This window comes from Erinaceus europaeus, chromosome 8, assembly GCF_950295315.1.
Source record: "Erinaceus europaeus chromosome 8, mEriEur2.1, whole genome shotgun sequence".
Taxonomy (NCBI): Eukaryota; Metazoa; Chordata; class Mammalia; order Eulipotyphla; family Erinaceidae; genus Erinaceus; species Erinaceus europaeus.
The window spans coordinates 19,457,314-19,473,220 of NC_080169.1; the positions used below are offsets into that span (position 1 = coordinate 19,457,314).

General features: G+C 39.1%; 1 long non-coding RNA gene across 1 annotated transcript in view; it reads left to right on the forward strand.

The window, feature by feature from the left end:
* Positions 1–15,907, forward strand: part of LOC132539876 (uncharacterized) — a 70,479-nt gene that overhangs the window by 21,739 nt on the left and 32,833 nt on the right. The window contains exon 2 of the long non-coding RNA XR_009551148.1: positions 10,118–10,160. This is a non-coding gene — a long non-coding RNA (uncharacterized LOC132539876). The remainder of the gene's footprint in view (positions 1–10,117; positions 10,161–15,907) is intronic.

The window sequence follows — 15,907 nt, forward strand, 5'->3', positions numbered from 1 at the left end:
AGCTGGGATGGCAGTGGTGATGAGCGAGTCCCCCGTGAGCAGCCAGCATCCTTGTCCCCAAGGAAGCACTGGAGCTCCGGAGGCGTGTCTGATCTCGTTGCTTCTCAGTTGACCAGTGGGCCCGGGCACTGGATGGCCACAGCCCAGGATGATGGCCCCTTCCTGCCTTCCAAGAGCTGCTGGGAAGTAGACATGCCCGGTGTCCCCGCAATCTGGCGCACAGTGGTGTCACCCAGGTCGCTCTGTGCGTCCTGGGGACCCACAAGAAGCAGGTATTTTCGGCACCGGCAGGAGGCGCTATGCGGACGAATTAAAAAAAAAAAAAGGAAGAAAGGAAGAAGAAGGTGGGGGCGGGAGAGAGAAGAAAGAAAAGGAGTGGTGTTTTCTTATCCTTCAGCAGAATAAGTGACTTAATTCAAACCTCTCTCCACCCCCTCCCCGCCTCCTCCTTAAAATAAATGTGTCTTGGGTTAGCCAGGAGGGCAGAATGGCTATCCAGGAAGTTGAAAAATAGAATTTTTAGCTCTGTTGATCGCTTTAAATGGAACAGGCAGTACTTTGAATTCTTGACTATAAAGGGTTCGCCAAGCACTGCCATTTGTTAAGGATTTTGAGTATCTTTCACCGTTTTTATAATACAAACTTATTCATAGTGTTTGGCTCAACCTTTTTTTTTTACATTTATTTATTTATTTTCCCTTTTGTTGCCCTTGTTGCTTTTTATTGTTGTTGTAGTTATTGTTGTTGTTATTGATGTCGTTGTTGTTGGATAGGACAGAGAGAAATAGAGAGAGAAGGGGAAGATGGAGACGGGGAGAGAAAGACACCTTCAGACCTGCTTCACTGCTTGTGAAGCGACTCCCCTGCTGGTGGGGAGCCGGGGACTTGAACCGGGATCCTTACGCTAGTCCTTGCACTTTGCGCCTGGTGCGCTTAACCTGCTGCGCTCCTGTCCGAATCCCTGGCTCAATGTTTTTAACCAACAGAAACGTTTCTACAAGACTATTTGTGCTTATTACCATCTGAAAGTTACACATCAGTAGCAAGGAAAAGTAACCCTGGGAAGTGATCGAAATTCCAATGTGATAATGATATTTTATTTGTGGTGGCCTTTATCAAACTGTCATATCCCCCCTTTTAAATATAGACAGAGAGGTAGATTGGCAGAGTGAAAAAGAGGAAAGCACCAAAACTTCCTCCAAGTAAGCTACTTTTCCTGCCCAAGATGTAAGAATCTGGTGAATGTATGATGACCTGTGAATCCACTGGAACTGGAGCAGTTACAGAAAATGAAGTTAATTCATCATCACACTTAGGCATTGGACCAGATCATGTCAGTGAGTAGTCTTTTGTAAACCCAAATCAAATAAAGGGAGACTTCTAAACCCATCATAGATGTGGATGGGGCTATCAATCTTTGGTCACAGCCTCAGAGAGAATAAACTTCTAATAGAAGCTGCATTTGTGAACAATGGTTTTCAGAAATAACTTGGGCCATTTTGGAAACATTTCAGCAGAGTTTATAAATGCAAATGACTAAAACAAATGGACTCTATAGGACATTTTTATCCACTGTTTAATGTTTACGGAAGAGCCAATTTCCAAACCTTCTCATTTAAAAAATTTTTTAAAAAAGGCTATAATGTGATTTGGGTAGTGATGTTGCTTTACCTAGTAACCAATTTAAGACTCCATGATTTGAAGCTTTAAATCTACATAGCCTTGGGGACAGAGAATTTATTTTTAAACAGATGCTAACTCTCTGATCTGGCAGTCCTTTACAGGATTGCTCAAATACAGTGCTTCAACCTGGTGTGTAGACTTCTGATACTGTGATTGTCTGAACACAAAATAGAGGTGTACTAAACCCTACTTAAGTAGAATAGTTCTTTTAATTTGGCAAAGATAGGTAGACAGTAGAACTAGCTTCACAGGAAGATAAATATATAATGATCACATTATCTTTTGTACAGCTTTTTTTTTTCTTTCTGGTAGCTAAATGTACTTTCAAAATACTTATATTTAATTCTCACATAAACTTTCTGAAGTAGATACTATTTTTGTTGTTTTATAATTGGGAAAACCTAGTGGTAACCTCAGGTTCACATGGTTAGTTTGTGGCAGAACTAGGACTCAAACTCCAGACAAAGGTAGAAATGTTTTATTTTATTTTATATTATTTTATTTATTTTTTTTACCAGACCACTACTTTACTCTGGCTTATAGTTGTGCTGGAGATTGGACCTAGAAGCTCAGAGCCACTGGCTTGAAAGTCACGTGCATAACCATTATGCTGTCTCTCCAACCCCAAATCTATTTTTTTTAATTTTAAAAAAATATATATTTATTGGGGGTCGGGCGGTAGCGCAGCGGGTTAAGTGCACGTGGCAAGAACTGGCATATGGATCCCGGTTACCCACCTGCACGGGAGTCGCTTCACACGCGATGAAGCAGGTCTGCAAGTGTCTTTCTCTCCCCCTCTCTGTCTTCCCCTCCTCTCTCCATTTCTCTCTGTCCTATCCAACAACGGGCGACATCAACAACAATAATAACCACAACAAGGCTACAACAACAGTGGGCCTTGTTGTTTTTCATTGTTGTAGTTATTGTTGTTGTTGTTATTGATGTCGTCATTGTTAGATAGGACAGAGAGAAATGGAGAGAGGAGGGGAAGACAGAGAGTGGGAGAGAAAGACACCTGCAGACCTGCTTTACCGCTTGTGAAGTGACTCCCCTGCAGGTGGGGAGCCGGAGGCTCGAACCGGGATTCTTGGGCCACTACAAGAGCTTTGTGCCACGTGCGCTTAACCCACTGTGCTACTACCCGACTCTCCAAGATCTATTTTTTAAATATATATTATTATTTTTTAGTTGTACTCCTTAAAGATGTGTTTTTAAATTTTCTAATCAAAGTCTAGATTTGTAGAAGAGTTCTTTTAATTCAGTATAGTCAACTAGAGGCATGGATGACTAAACTATAATACAATATAGATATCTAGGGAGTGTTCTGTGGCACACCTGGTTGAGAGCACACATTACAATGTGCAAGGACCAGAGGCTGGACAGTGGCACACCAAGTTAAGCTCATACATTATTAAAATGTGCAAGGATCTGCCAGAGTTCAAAAACCCAAACTTAATATATGTTAAATAATATAAATATATAAAATGGTGAGTCCTTAGAAAACAGTAATGTGGGGGTCGGGCGGTAGCGCAACGGGTTAAGCGCACATGGCAAGAAGTGCAAGGACCAGCGTAAGGATCCTGGTTCAAGCCCCAGGCTCCCCAACTGCAAGGGAGTCGCTTCACAGGCGGTGAAAGCAGGTCTGCAGGTGTCTGTCTTTCTCTCCCCCTCTCTGTCTTCCCTTCCGCTCTCCATTTCTCTCTGTCCTCTCCAACAATGACGACATCAATTACAACAATAATAGCTACAACAACAGTAAAAAAAAAAAAAAAAAGCAGTAATGTGATATATTTACAGCTAAAAATAGTTTTGATATTTTGTTTGTTTTGTTGTTTGTAATCTCTGGATTTCACTACTCTGTTCAGACTTCTCATCAGAGTCAGAGAGACATAGAATGAGAGAGAGAGAGAGAGAGAGAGAGAGAGAGAGAGAGAGAGAGTCGGGCGGTAGCACGGCGGGTTAAGCGCAGGTGGCGCAAAGCACAAGGACCTGCATAAGGATCCCGGTTTGAGCCCCTGGCTCCCCACCTGCAGGGGAGTCGCTTCACAAGTGGTGAAGTAGGTCTGCAGGTGTCTATCTTTCTCTCTCCCTCTCTGTCTTCCCCTTCTCTCTCCATTCCTCTCTGTCCTATCCAACAACAACAATATCAATAATAACTACAACAATAAAACAACAAGGGCAACAAAAGGGAATAAATAAATAAATAAATACTTAAAAAAAAATGAATGAGAGAGAGAGACCACAACACTGAAGTTTCTTTGTAATGGGTCATGCACAAGTAGTTCACAATACAAAGTAGTTCACAATACAAAGGAGCTATTTTATAGGCTCAGAATTTTACTTTTTCATTATTTTTTGACAGAGCACTGCTCAGCTCTGGTTTATGGTGGTGTAGGGGATTGAACCATGGACCTCAGAGCCTCTGGCATGAGAGTCTTTTTAGAACTATTACTCTATCTTCTCTGCCCCCCAGCATTAATTTATTTAAAAGAAAAAAATTCCTATGCAGCTCATAATTTAACGTTACAATTCTAAAATGTCATTTTTGATTAATTTAGATAAAAGCAATTTTAAAGTTCCTCTCCTCAAACTTTGAAATGTAGTGTGTTGTGGTCAGGTAACATGAAATAGAAAACAGATAAAAATGACTTACTGCTGACTTTTTTCCCTCGTCATTGCCCCTGGACCAGCTGTTAATGTTTAACCTTCATTTACTACTTCAAGAGCCATATTTACACTTCTCCAGCAACACTTTATCCATATGTTTCTTGGCCTTATACATTATATAAGACTCTTTGGGGGCAACTTCCTAATCTTCTTATTAAGAAAATGTCACACTCACCTCAAATAACCCTATAGAAAATGTCAGATGATATCACTGCTAAACTAACCCCATAGAAGATGTCATCTGATATCACTTATAGGCTTCTTTCCATTTTTACCACTAATAGTCTCTGGCAGGTTGTTCTTCCAGTTTTGACAGTTATGATATTTCCTTTTCTTTATGAAATTGCTAGGGGAAAAATATTCTTTTATTTATTGTATTTATTTGTTTGTTTTATTGCTACCAGGGTCATCTCCCTGGCAATGAAAATCCACAACTCTCTATGACCATGTCCTCTACCCTACCCTCCCCCACTTTATCTGATAGGATAGAGAGAAATTAAGTGGGGAGAGGGAGAGAGAGAGAGAAAGACACCTGTAGAACTGCTCATGAAGGGTGCCCCTTGCAGGTGGGGAGCAGGGGTCTTCAACCCTGGTCCTTATGCATGGTAATATATGTGTTCAGCCCAGTGCACTACTGCCCAGCCCCCTCAATTACTCGGGAGAAACAGTCTTTAAAAATACGTAACAAAGTATAGTGTGTATAGTTTTAACAGATAGGGTGCATCCAATGGAAAATTCCTCAAATAAATATGAAAAAATACCCCCAAAGATTTTTAAATTTTATTATGAAAGAGAAAGTGAGAAGGGGCCTACTCAGCTCTTGTGCCAGAATTGAACCTGTGGCCTTTAGAGTCTCAGGCATGCAAGTTCACGCTCTAACAAACAGGGTTTTTTGGTTTGTTTACTTGTTTTTGCCTCTAGGGTTATTGCTGCGGCTTGGTGCCTGCATTACAAATCCACTGCTCCTGGAGGCCATTTTTTTTTCCTTTTGTTGCCCTTGTTGTTTATCGTTATTACTATCATTGTTGGATGGGAAGACAGAGGAGGAGAGAAGGATAAACACCTGCAGACCTGCTTCACCGTTTGTGAAGCAAACCCTCCACCCCCACCCCACTGCAGGTGAGGAACAGGGAGTTCGAACTCAGATCATTAATTACACAAGTCCTTGCCATGTGAGCTTAACTTGCTGTGTTACTGCCCCGCCCCCAACTTCCTTCTTTCTTTCTTCCTTTCTTCCTTTCTTCCTTTCTTTCCTTCTTTCTTTCTTTCTTTCTTTCTTTTTTAATGATTATTGGATAAGGCACTTTTTTAGATGCCTAAAGAATTGAAACACACTGTTGCTGTGTCATTGGTAGGTATAGTTATACTAAAATCCATATTGTAAACCTTTATGTGCAATCTTTAAATCTAAAAAGCCCAGAAAACACATATTGTTATTTTGGTAACAAAACTAATCACAGATGATCTAATTTGGTAGGAATAAAAAATAAACTGAACTTATGTGATGCTATTTCTTGTCGTCAATTTATTCTATTTGAGAATATAGATCTTTCACTTCAGAAATACTCATCTTTTTTATTATGGTGATATTACATTTCATATGGTATATGTACTAGAATGTTTTTGAAATTTTCTGAATTGCAAAATACACCTGACTTTAAGTGTTTGGGGGCTTATGGATTTATCTAATATACAAAAACTGAAATGATAAACCACTTTGGTCACAAGTAATATATTAGTAATAGGAATATGTCAAATCAACCCATGGAACATTACCTGAAGGGTATCGTGTCTCTTTTGGGCATCCCTTTAGTTAGATCCTGGAGGCCAGATACAGAGACATGGAACTGCTTTCCTAACAAGTCCAGGCTTAAGAGGCAGAAGACTCTGTAGAAACCAAGTTTTTTAGAGAGTACTGAAGATCAAAACCAAGGAACCAGTTAAGTCACCAAAGGATAGAAGTTGGTCTGAAGGCATGACAATGTGAATCACCTGGATCGTGTGTTTGCTTTGCCATGCATGTAACAAAGGAAGATTCAGTGCTGTAATCTCTCTCTCTCTCTCCCTCTCCCCCCCCCCCGTGTGTGTGTGTGTGTGTGTGTGTGTGTGTGTGTGTGTGTGAATTAACAAAGGAAGATTCAGTGCTGTAATCTCTCTCTCTCTCTCTTTCTCTCTCTCTCTCCCTCTCCCTCTCCCCCCCCCCCGTGTGTGTGTGTGTGTGTGTGTGTGTGTGTGTGTGTGTGTGAATCTGGAGTGCCCCATTGATGATGAAAAATAGTCTGAAAAGGATGTAATACTTAACCAATTAATTAATTAACTAATGGAACAGAAAAAAAAAAAACTAAGTGTGACAGCCCTAGACAATTGTTCCAACAAAGGAGAATTTATCTGCAACTTTATACTCCATGCATGAATGATACTGATTTAATGGGTAGAACTGGGATGGACTGTAACAATTCCCTCTGGTCTAAGAATTTTACAAATGAACAACATAAAGTTCAACAATTATTTTCAAACATTGGGTTAGTGGTTGAACCACAACATCAATCTGAGTTTCATATTGCTTATCCAGTGTTCCTTCTACTACCACAGAGAACCAGTATTTTACCGTGGAGCAGTCATGAATGACTATTTTATTTATTTTGCAGAGTCAAGGCCTCATGTAAGTGGGATTTCTCTACTCATGGTAAAGACTGGATCTTAGAGAGCTTTGGGGAGAGGTATTCTTGCCATCATAATATAGTGAAGCAAGCTCACTGAATAACGTGCATGTTGTGCCCAGGTTTGAACCTCACATGGAAGGTGCCATGGCACTGGGGGAAAGTCTGCTGTTATCTCTCCCTCTTTTTCTTTTCTTTTTTTAATTTTCTTAAAATTTTTATTTATTTATTATTGGATAGAGACAGAGAAAAATAGAGAGGGGAAAAGGAAATAGGGAAAGAGAGACACTTGCAGCCTTACTTTACCACCTGTGAAGATTGCCCCCTGCAGGGGCTTGAACCTGGGTCCTTGTGCACTATAATATATGCTTGTAACCAGGTGCTCCACCACTGGCCCCCTCTCCCTCTTTTTCCATCTGAATGAAAAAGAGGATCAGGAGTAGAATTGAATTTTTTTTTTTGCCTTCAGGGTTATTACTGCAGGGGCTCAGTGTTTGCACCATGAATCCACTGCTCCTGGAGGCCATTTTTTCCCCTTTTGTTGTCCTTGTTGCTGTAGCCTTAATGTGGTTATTATTGTTATTGTTGATGTCGTTCGTTGTTGGATAGGACAGAGAGAAATGGAGAGAGGAGGGGAAGACAGAGAGGGGAAGAGAAAGACGAACACCTGCAGACTTGCTTCACTGCCTGTGAGGTGACTCCCCTGCAGGTGGGGAGCCAGGGGCTTGAACCGGGATCCTTATGCAGTCCCAGTGCTTTGTGCCACGTGCGCTTAACCTGCTGCACCACCGCCGGACCCCCAAAATTGAATATTTTATAATTGTTCTATTTTATTATTGTTATTATCAGTTTTTCACTCCACCTAATTACTTTTTTAGTATTTATTTATTTATTCCCTTTTGTTGCCCTTGTTGTTTTATTGTTGTAGTTATTGATGTCATTGTTGTTGGATAGCACAGAGAGAAATGGAGAGAGGAGGGGAAGACAGTTGGAGAGAAAGACAGACACCTGCAGACCTGCTTCACCACTTGTGAGGCTACTTCCCTGCAGGTGGGGAGGAAGGGGGGCTCTAACTGGGATCCCTAAGCCAGTCTCTGTGCTTTATGCCATGTGCGCTTAACCTGCTGTGCTACTGCCTGACTCCCACTATACCTAATTTATAAATTAAACTTTATTATATGCATGCTTATTGAGTTGGGTACTATTTATGGTTTCAGGCATCATGTATTTCCTGATAAGGGAGGGTGACTGTATATGCAAATATCAAACTACTGTCATTGTGTACCTGGAACTAAGAAAGTGTTACATGTCAGTTTTCCATCTCAGTTTTTAAAATATATTCAGCAGGGGAGCGGGGCAGTGACACAGCAAGTTAAGAGCAGGTGGCAGAAAGCACAGCTCCCCACCTGTAGGGGGGTTCACTTCACAGACAGTGAAGCAGGTCCGCAGATGTCTATCTTTCTCTCCCCCTCTCTGTCTTCCCCTCCTCTCTCCATTCCTCTCTGTCCTATTCAACAATGATGACAGCAATAACAAAAACAATAATAACAACAGTGATGATGAACAACAAGGGCAACAAAGGGAAAATATTTTTTAAAAAATATACTCGACAAAGAGCAAGAGACTGGCATACTTTAATGATGATTCTTTAGTCACTAAATAAATAGCTGGGGCCCTAGTTGGGGAATCCTGAGATTCCTACACAGACATGATGGGCCTAGACCTTGAATAGATCCCTCTCTTCATTGTCACTGGTCATCTTTATCAGGAACAACACAATGGGCCCCTCTGGGGGCCCCCATAGGACCTTGCCCTCAATGTGGATCAACAATGGTAGAGAATGTTCCATCCTCAGAAGGGATGCTGGATAATATACTCTGTCTACCACCAGAGGAAGATGGGTCCTGAAATTGGGGTAGCTTGGAACCTTGGTTCCTACTCATGCCCACAGAATGTGAGCTCAGACCTACAGGGATGCAGAGGTTACATAAGCTCCTAAGCTGAATATGGGCCCCAGATCCAATCAATGGGGTTTATAGTCAACAATATTTATACACCTTTCCCATATTTGGAAGCTTCTCTCTTCCCTGATCCAGCTTTCTAGCCCTTTTCACAACTATGACACCATCTCCCCAGACAATAACTTGGGTCCACCTGCATATCAGAGGTCAGGCTCAGGAAAAATCTAGTATAGTCATGGACCCTTTGGAATAAACTAAAATAGGCCTACTAGCTATCTTCAAAACGGAGACCCCAAATCTTCATCAACAATTTGTTTGGCTTTATATGTTAATTCTTTTTTCAGCCAACAGGTTCTAGATGCTAACATGATGCCAACAGGACCTCCCTGGGCAGACAACCCCACTAATGTGTCCTGGAGCCCCGCTTCACAAGAACCCCACCCCACTATGGAAAGAGAGAGATAGGCTGGGAGTGTGGATCGACCGGTCAATGCCCACGTTCAGCCAGGAAGCAATTACAGAAGCCAGACCTTCCACCTTCTGCACCCCATAATGACCTTGGGTCCATACTCCCAGAGGGATGAAGAATAGCAAAGCTATCAGGGGAGGAGATGGGATATAGAGTTCTGGTCATGGAAATTGTACCCCTCTTATCCTATGGCTTTGTCAGTGTTTCCTCTTTATAAATAAAAAAATCAAATATATATATATTCAACAGGGAGCTTGGCAGTAGCGCACTGGGATAAGCACAAATCGTGTGAAGTGCATGGATGGGCTCAAAGGTCCTGGTTCGAGTCCCAGCTCCCCACCTGCAGGTGGTTCGCTTCTCAAGCAGTGAAGCATGTCTGCAGGTGTCTATCTTTCTCTATCCTCTCTGTTTTCCCCCTCCTCTCTCAGTTTCTTTCTGTCCTATCCAACAACTACAGCAGCAGTAACAATAGAAAAAAAAAAAAGAGATGGCTGCTAGGAGCAGTAGATTTGTAGTGCAGGCACCGAGCCCAAGGATAACCCTGGAGGAAAAATAAAATACACAATAAAACACACACACACACACACACACACACACACACACACACACAAAACAATAATCATTTAACATTCATGGTATACATGCACAACTTTGAATATGATGTTCTCTGATTTCAGGTTTTTTGGACTTGGTAGGAGTTTACTTTAAATAGTTAAAAAGGTAAGTAAACATAATAAGCTCTGTGGAGCTTAGATAGGTCTGGCTGGAATGAATCATCCTCTTACTGAGTCATATGACTGGCTATTCAACCTTTTGTTGGAACTGTTTAAGTTACTTAGCATTTCATAATGTAAATATTTTGTTACTGTGCACTCCTTGATTAATATAAAAGTGGTTTATCAACTTTGATGAAAACTTATAACCCTTACAAATCAATTCAGAATATATTGTTTTGTATTGAAAGTCATCAGGGATAAAAAAAAAAAAAAAGTATATTCCCAATCCTCCTCTTGGGAGTGCCAAACATGTTAAATAGGTATCATTTATTTCACTTAATGCTGCTTTAATTAATGGCAAAAATATTTCACTGGGTCTGTACAACATTGTGATTGACTGGTGAACATTTTAATAAGGGAGATGTAAATAAAGATAACATTTTTCAAAAGCAGAGCACTGCTGGTTCTTGACTACTTGTCCTGTAAGACATACTCAGTCTTGCCAGTTAATTTTAGATTGAAACATTTGGAGTCACTAGTTTATGATCATCTTTATAGTATGAATTATTTTGTGAAAAGATCTGGTAGACATTTTCCAAAACAAGTCCTCCTTACACCCCTCCCTTGTGTTTGACTGTGACCCATAGCATGAAATAAATTTTACATTATGAACTACTATAGAGATCCATATATAGGTAACCAAAACAAAGCTTAGGAAATAGTACTTACTAATGTGATCCACAGTTTTTTTTTATTCTGTTGTAATCTATTAGATTCTTTTGAAATAATGTTTCTGAAACCCACTGAACCTATTCACATGTCTCTAAAATGTTGTACCCTGCATTTTGTCAAGTTTGAACTCAGCTCTTTCTTGAGGGCAGTTATTATGTTCTAGTTAACCCTAGTACTTAGGTCTGTACTAAGCATGTGGATGGTACCCTTGTCTATGTCTACAGGCCTGGGATCTCTAATAGGTCAGGGGAAGGAGACTGTATGGGAGAGAGGTGCAATGCTCTGCACTAGGTAGAAAGGGCACAGAACCTGAAGGTATTTTCAGTGAGGTAAGTTAGAAATAGACCAATATTGAATGATCTTATAGGTATAACTTAAGAAAAACAGACAGTACAGGAAAATGTAATGTGAAATTTTGACTGAGTGTGGTGCATTGCACCAAAGCAAAGGACTCTGGGAAGGAGAGAAAGGGATAGTATGAAGGGATATTGGGGTCCTGGTTTATGATGGGTGAGGGGGCCTTAGTTTGGGGGAATGAGTGTCTCTCAGACACCTATCAAGGAGAGATAAGAAGGTATGCCTATGTGTCAAAGACTATACTGCTAACCATTACCCCCCCAATCATTTTTTTTTTAAGAAAGGAAGGGTGAGAGAGAGAGAGAGAGAAAGATTGAGAGTTGGAAGGGCACACTGGTAGTAGGTGAGGTGGACTACTACATACGTACAGTTGGGAAATTATAACCCTAAGACAACAACAGTCTTGAAGAACAGCATTTCCTCAATAAAAAATCAACCTCAGAGAAACACTATTGAATACTTTGCTTTTGATCTATTACAGAAAAGCTGCTCTGTCAGTTAGGTGTTTTCTATAGCAACTCCATGAAACAGTAGAAAAAAGATTTAGAAGAAAGTTATTAGTAATAGGGGCCGGGTGGTGGCGCACCTGGTTGAGTGCACATGTTACAGTGCACAAAGAACCAGGTTCTAGCCCCCAGTCCCCACCTGCAGGGGGAATACTTTGCAAGTGGTGAAGCAGTGTTGCAGGTGTCTCTCTGTCTCTCCCTCTCCCTCACCCCCTTCCCTCTCAATTTCTGGCTGTCTCTATCCAGTAAATAAAATACAGATAATAAAAAAATTTTAAAAAACAAAGTTATTAGTAATCAGAAGATGAAGATAAAAAAGATGAGATGAGGCAGAAATCATAATATACAAAAAAATAAAGAAAGAAATCCCCTCAATAACAATGTGTTAATTTCCTACAGGAAGTTAGAGAATCGAGTACTGACTTGTACTTGTTTTGGATGCTGCTATTTTAAACTCATTATTTGTTTTCCAATAATTTTATTTTCAAACAATCACACTATAATTATCTGGTGACTTTCTGTTAATTGCTGTGTGTGTGTGTGTGTGTGTGTGTGTGTGTGTGTGTGTATGAGTGTGTGTGTGTGTGTGTGTAGCAATTTTGATTAGATGTTAATTTTCTGAAAAATAAAATCTGTATCTTGTAAACTTTGCTTAACTTATTTTCCATTACCATTCTCAGTGTATTCACTGAGCCAAGTAATTTTTATAAATCACATTTTCCTTTTGTCTTCTAGTAGGACAGTTTCTTCCCCATGGCAATATTTGCTTAGTTTTAATTTTATGTAGTATCATCAATAATTTGAGCTGTTGTATTTGTACTGATCAATAATTTTTTAATTAATTAATTTATTGTTATTTAGTTTCCCTTTTGTAGCCCTTGGTTTTTTTTATTGTTGTTGTAGTTATTGTTATTGTTATTATTGTTGTTGTAATTCATGTCATCATTGTTAGATAGGACAGAGAGAAATGGAGAGAGGAGGGGAAGGTAGAGAGGGGGAGAGAAAGATAGACACCTGCAGACCTGCTTCACCACCCATGAAGCGACTCCCTGCAGGTAGTGAGCCAGGGGCTTGAACCAGGATCCTTACGCCAGTCCTTGTGCTTTGTGCCACCTGCACTTAAACCCACTGCGCTACCACCTGGTAAATAACTTTTTGAGATAGTTTATAAGGTGGTCCAGGAGGTGGTGAAGTGGATAAAGCACTGGATTCTCAAGCATGAGGTCCTGAGTTTAATCCCGGGCAACACATATACCAGAGTGATGTCTGGTTCCTTCTCTCTCTCCTCATATCTTTCTCATAAATAAATAAAGTCTTAAAAAGAGAGAAAAAGAGAGATAGCTTCTAAGTTCAACTCAAATAAAATTCTTTGTAACAAATATTAGACTTGAAATCCCTGACTGCTGGCTTTATTCTTTATAGCATGAATTTGTATAATAGTATTTCTGCTTACCAAAAGTATTAGTTTAGTTCAATAAAATTTTCTATAATTGACTCAGCTAAATAAAATACATATAATTTGCTGACATAAGAGTTGAGCAGGGTTGAATTACATAGATTGTAGTGACTAAATGAGATAATGCAAGTAAAAATGACCAATATATACCTAATAATGGTGGTTGCTATCAATACCATTTATTTTTATATGCACTTTTAAATTTCAATCATATCTGAGTTCACATTTAAAAGAATTTAAGAGTCTAACTATACTAATAATCTCGTAAAAATATTTTTCATGTTTCTCATTTTTCTTCTGTGTGTTTACCCAAACCCTCCTCTCTTAAAAATCTAATCTATGGGCTAGGGAGACAGCATGGTCATGCAAAAGTCTTTCATGCCTGAGGCTCTGAAGTCCTAGTTTCAGACCCCAGCAACACTATAAACCAGAGCTGAGCAGTGTTTTTAGTTTAGCACTCTTTCTGTCTCCCTCTATCTTTGTATATTTATCTCTGCATCTTTCATTAAAACAAATAAAATGTTTCTTTAAGAATCAGATTTGCAGAAAATATTTTTAAAAGCTATTCTATATTATACCTGTTTTTCATTTTATGATTTGTTAATTTAAAATTTATGATTATATAACTGGAAATAAAAATTTCAGGGTAATTATTTGATAGCAATTCCATGGGATTAAATATTTGAAATTCCATAGTTTGAATGATGACAATTTGAATCATTCAGTGTACAATAATGTAATCATAAGACATTTGGTTATCTGAGTATCACGCAGCTAATTTACATTATTTTGATTAATTACACCAAATGTATAAAATTTATATTGCATTATCTTTTATAGAGACAAATATTTTACACAGAAGGATAATGTCAGCCACTTGAAAATTAAAAAATTGTTAAACCTAACAATTTAGACCACATATTCATATTCCTATGGCTTCTCTCAAAATTTGTTCACAGTTTTATAATTTATTATGTTGATTTCTTTATCAAAAAACTGTCAAAAAAATGACTTCAGGAGTGTGACTAGAACCTTCTTTCTTTAAATATTAAAGATAATATTTGTGCAATTCAAAATTATGTAAATAGAGTTTATTCAAGTAATTTAATTCTTCCCAATGATAAAACTGTGTTTCACTAATGTGTGTAGATGATTTAATTAAATTAACATTTCTTTAAAAAAAATTTAATAAGTATTTATTTATTCCCTTTTGTTTCCCTTGTTGTTTTATTGTGTAGTTACTGATGTCGTCGTTGTTGCTAACAGGACAGAGAGAAATGGAGAGAAAAGGGGAAGACAGAGGAGGAAAGAAAGACAAGCAACTCCCCTGCAGGCAGGGAAACGGGCTCGAACCGGCACCGTTACACTGGTTTTTGGGCTTTGCGCCACGTGGGTTTAACCTGCTGTGCTACCGCCCGACTCCGCCTAAATTAACCTTTCTTTTTCCCTTTTAGTAACTTTCCCAAAATATTAGAGGAGCTACTTTTGTTTCTTTTGGTGCTTGAGTCAGGAACTGCTTGTGCACAATAATCCACCATCAGTTTGAGTTATTTGGCTGTGTTTTGGAAGAGCAAGAAAAAATGATTTTGCTTCCAAGTCCCAAACATTGTTTTGTTTTTAATTTTTTTTTATTCTTTGGAAGGATTTCCTACTTGGTATCATTTTATTTTCATTCTTTTTGTCATTAATTTGTTCAGTTTGGAAGAATAAGTAATTAAAGTAGTTTTGAAAAGATTGGGGAGAGGTTGTTGTGCTATTTTGTGCTACAAAAACAATAAAAATATTTCTCCTAACCCTCAAGATGCAGATGGTGTCGTGAATGTTTTGAAGGCAGGAAATCATACAGTATTATTTTAAGAAATTCTATTTATTGTTAAGTCAAATAAAAATATCCCTCCTGTTTAAAGTACCTGATTGTGAATAGAGTTTTTATGACATATTTTTAAGGGAAAAAAAAAATGTTCTTCCAGTAGGCTGAGGACACAAGAGCATCCTTTGAATACCACAGCTCTTGGAGACCTTGATATCTAGGACTTAATTTGAAGCTAATTTATATTTTTTGCCCATTTGTTTGCTGGGTTCTTTTTTAAAAAATGTGTTGATCTTTTCATGATTCTCTCAATCTTTCAGCATAATTATGTCATCTCTTTAGGAGACTGCTGTCTGTTTCCCAGCTCTGTATCATTAATAAAGATCTTTGGGGGTGGGGCAGTAGCACAGCGAGTTAAGCGCACGTGGTGAAAAGTGCAAGGACCCGCATAAAGATCCAAGTTCGAGCCCTGGCTCCCCACCTGCAGGGGAGTCACTCCATAGGTGGTGAAGCAGGTCTGCAGGTGTCTCTCTCTTCCTCCGTCTTCCCCTCCTCTCTCCATTTCTATCTGTGCTAACAGCGAAAACATCAATAACTACAACAACAATAACCACAACAACAATAATAACTACAACAACAATAAAACAAGAAGGGTAACAAAAGGGAAAATAAATAACAAAAAAAAATTAATTAAAAAAAACATCTTTGACTTTACCTTGAGTTTAGCTTAGCTCGGCTTAGATTGTGCTGAGTCCTGCATGAATAAAGAGATACTGCCTACAGCTCAACTATGAGTCCCTGGTCGTCTGTTACCCGCCGGTGAAGCCAGCCCGGAGAAAACAACCTAACCCGTCGAAAACGACATGCCTTGAATTTGCTGGCATTCTTTT